General features: G+C 36.4%; 1 protein-coding gene across 1 annotated transcript in view; it reads left to right on the plus strand.

Annotated features, from left to right (window-relative positions):
- Positions 1–4,082, plus strand: part of STMN2 (stathmin 2) — an 80,243-nt gene that overhangs the window by 74,527 nt on the left and 1,634 nt on the right. The gene's annotated exons all lie outside the window — the stretch shown is intronic.

The following is a 4,082-nucleotide window of genomic DNA, read 5'->3' on the forward strand; positions in this document are numbered from 1 at the left end:
GGGGGGGGGGGAGGGAAAGCCCTGCTCCATTCTGGCCAGGAATTTACCACCAAAAGAGCTGTGAAATATCTAAAGCAAAAGAAAACAATGCTCTAGAAACTTTGATGTACTTATTTATAGTCTGACCTATTCCCACTGAGTTTCTAGCTCACAGACCATATGTATTAATCACTGTGACAAATAAGAGTTTTCTTTCTTCGGCTAATTTACAACTTTGTAGGGGGGACTCTCCAAAAATTATCTGAATCACTCAAGCTGCTTTCTTAGTAGACTAATTATGAAAGTTGAAGCCATTTATAGGTACCTTTCAGAAACGTTTCTTTCTGAAAACCGTGTCCACAGTAGGCATAGCTGCCTCCAGGAAAACAATGCAATTTTAGTGTAGCAATATGGAGCCAGTAGCTAAACTTTCTCCAGGCTTGAAGAACAAATAAAATCAGCAAGTATTTATTAAGCACCTACTATGTACCTAGAACTGTGCTAAGTAATGGGGATACAAATAAAGGTAAAAAAATCAACCAAAAGAAAAAAACAAAATCAAACAGTCCTTGCCCTCAAGTCCACAGTCCGATATAGAAGAAAACATGCAAATAACTTGGGCAAACAAGTTATACATAAAATAAATTAAAGAAAGTCCACAAAAATAGATGATTGTACTCAAATCATGTCAACTGTTGTTTTCCTTTTTACAAAAACACAACAAAGGATAATAATCACTGACATTTATATCAATATTTAAATATAACAATTTAGAACAATATGGTTAAATATCTAGATGCCAAGATGTAATTCTGTGGCTACCTCTTCAGTCAAAAGCACTATTAATATCTATAGAGCTGAATATAAACTAAATGTAGAATTTCTTTTAAATCACAGGCAATATGAGTTCTGGGCTAAAAAGGATTACATCGTTACCATTGTTGTCATCTTAAAGTTGGGGTACTCAAAAAATGAATAAAGGGGTCCCTTTGTTAATTGTAAAATAAACAGATCTCAGCTTTATTAGATATTATCTTTCCACCCCAGTCCTTCCCCCTCAAAGTGATGTATATATACAAACTGCTCCTCTGTCACAGTTTCACAAGAATTGTTCATTTCTTTAAGATGGTGATATATATATATATATGTGTGTGTGTGTATTATACACATATATACATACATGTGCATGCCACCATGATTATACATTATATTTACATAGCTTTCAAAGCTCCATGCCATGTTATCTCATTTGCCTTCACAAGAGCTCTGCAATGTAAATAAAGAAGATATTCTTATTCTAATTTTTAAAATGCGGAAAATGAGGCTCAGAGAGGAAAAATCTGTGTTCTAGTTGTATCTCTGCTACTGATGATTTATAAACTGGGCGGAGTACTTAAATGACTTAATGCCATCATCTTCAAAAGGAGGGGTTGAACTGGATAAGTTCCAAGGTCTTTTCCACGCTCAAAAATTCAGTCCCAAATTTGTCCCAAATCATGTGAGTAAAAAACTCACAGAAGCAAAATTAGAACTCAAATCCTGTGTCCTCCTCCAGGATTCCTTTCAGTAAATCATACCTTCTCTTGGGAGGAAATCTCCCCTGATTCATAGCAAATTTCTTCCTTCCTTTTTCGTTTCCTTCCTTCCTCTCTGCCTCTTTCCTCCCTTGTTTTTCTTTCTTTCTTTTCCTCTTTTTCTTTCTTTTTCTCTCTCTCTTTCTCTTTCCTTGTCTCTTCTCTCTCTCTTTCTCTTTCCTTGTCTCTTTCTCTCTCTATTTCTCTTCTTTCCTTCCTTTCTTTCTTTCTTTCTTTCTTTCTTTCTTTCTTTCTTTCTTTCTTTCTTCTTGGTTTCCTTATCTCTCTGGACTGGAAATGCAGTGGACTCACAGGCCTGATCCCACTACTTCAAGGCTTTGACCTACTCCATTCCCAACCTGAGCCATTTCCTCTCCTTAGGCAGCACCTTGTTGTTGCTAGAATCAGTGCAGACACCTGAGTGGCAACCCCAGCTTCGACCTCACTGTCCAGCTCATGGTAGTTTTTAAAAAGATATCATCCCCACCTTCTACTCCCAAAACATTATCTGCTTTAGTTTCATTTTCTTGACAATGTGATTCAACATTTTCATTCAGCATCCATTTATTAAAGCCCTTATTACAAGCAGTGGACAGTTATAGCCTTTGCAGATACTGAAATTAAATGGAATACAGTTCTTGACCTCAGGAAGCTTAGGCTTCAATAAGGTAAGACATGTATGCAAATAACTTTAACAGAATATAAGTACCTAGGAGAGGTTCTCTACAGAAAGATAAGAGATTTAAGGAGAAACTGTTTACTTACAGCTTAGGCAGTGTTGGTGAGGAAGCAAAAATAAGGAGGGACATCATGAATTTTAAAAAAAGGGAAGGATTTCAACAGACAGCTGTGGATGAAGCCATTCCAGGTGGCATTAAGAAGGCACGGAGATTGGAGAAGTAGAACAAGATAGAGGATTATTGTCTATAATGAATATGGTTATAACATCTGGCTCTAATATGGAGATTGTTTCTATATCCTAGTAGATAGCTCATTAAAGTAATAGTGCTTTCTTTTTCTGGTTACAAAAATGTAATTAAATTTTAAAATTTATATAACAAATGGTTTCTTGAGTGTCCACTTAAGAATAAATCTATAAAAACACATTGTCATTGTTATTGATGACAGAATTTAGAACTAGAACTTAGAGATCATGCAGTGCCACCCTCTCATTTTTAGAAGGGGAAACTGGGGCCCAGTGACAGTAAATAATTAACTTGTGCAAGGGTTGCAACACATAAAAGAACTCACATAAGGAGAACTACCACTTCACTTAGAGAGCAATAGTTATAGCACAAGCATATGCAAATAGTATAAGACACTAAATTTGACAGATTTCCCAAAAGGTTATATTGAATTGGAGGAAGGGAGAAGGGAGTAAGACTGTTTCCTAAACAAAAGGTTTATTTCTCAGCTTCTTCCTATACTAATCCATAAAACATATTGAATATATAGTTCCTAAATCTGGTGAGATCATACTAATATAGTATAAATTTAGAGCTGAAAAGGACCTTGGACGCTATCTAGTCCAAGTCCTCCACTTTATTAGATAAGGAATCTGAGACTTAGATGGATAAAGAGACTTACCCAAGGACACATAAGTTTTAAGTGGCAGAATCAGAACTTGAACTCAGTTCCTTTGATTTCAAATCCAGTGTTCTTTCTCATAAGAGAAAGCTTGCTTACTATGAGATTTCATTAGACCCAAATTTTCATTTCTTCTGCAATTGACTAGATAAATGGGGCACATACATGTATTGAAAGAGTAGCATGTTTTTCCATATTTCCAAATAATTGAAGTTTTAAATGGAACAGAAAAGTACTTGATTCCTTCTAAGGTCAAATAATACAGCCTTATAACATTATAGGATCAAAGAAGCTCAGATAACATCTATTCATAGAGTTACAAAACTGGAAGCATGTCTATAGAGCTCTAGACCAAGGATTCTTAGCTTTTCTATGTCATAGACCCTTGCTTGTGTCAGCCTGGTGAAGCCTATGGCCTCCCTCTCAGAATAACATTTTTACATTCATAAAAATAAAATATGTAGGATTACAAATAAACCATTTATAATGAAATAGTTACCATAACATATGCATTTTTTTTTTTTTACCTTTTGGAGGGCAATTGGGGTTAAGTAACTTGTCCAAGGTTACACGGCTAGTTTGGTTTTTTTTGCATGTGTGTTAAGTGTCTGAGGCCAGAACTGAACTCAGGTCTTCCCAATTCAGGGGCCAGCGCTTTACTCACTGCGCCACCTAGCCTCCCCTATATGCATATTTTTAAAAGCCCACAGATCCCAGGTTAAAAAAACCCTGCTTTAGTCATGTAATCATATCCTTAGAGAACATCTGAACATAGAATGTTAGTGTAGAAAGTAGAAAAGTAGAAAGGGGGTGGCTGGGTGGTGCAGTGAATAGAACACCAGCCCTGGCATCAGGAGGACCTGAGTTCAGATCTGGCCTCAGACACTCAACACACACACACACACACACACACACACACACACACACACACACACACACACA

The sequence above is a fragment of the Petaurus breviceps genome, unplaced genomic scaffold (assembly GCF_028583685.1).
Source record: "Petaurus breviceps papuanus isolate PSGF00001 unplaced genomic scaffold, PetGlider_PUasm1.0 38, whole genome shotgun sequence".
NCBI lineage: Eukaryota > Metazoa > Chordata > Mammalia > Diprotodontia > Petauridae > Petaurus > Petaurus breviceps.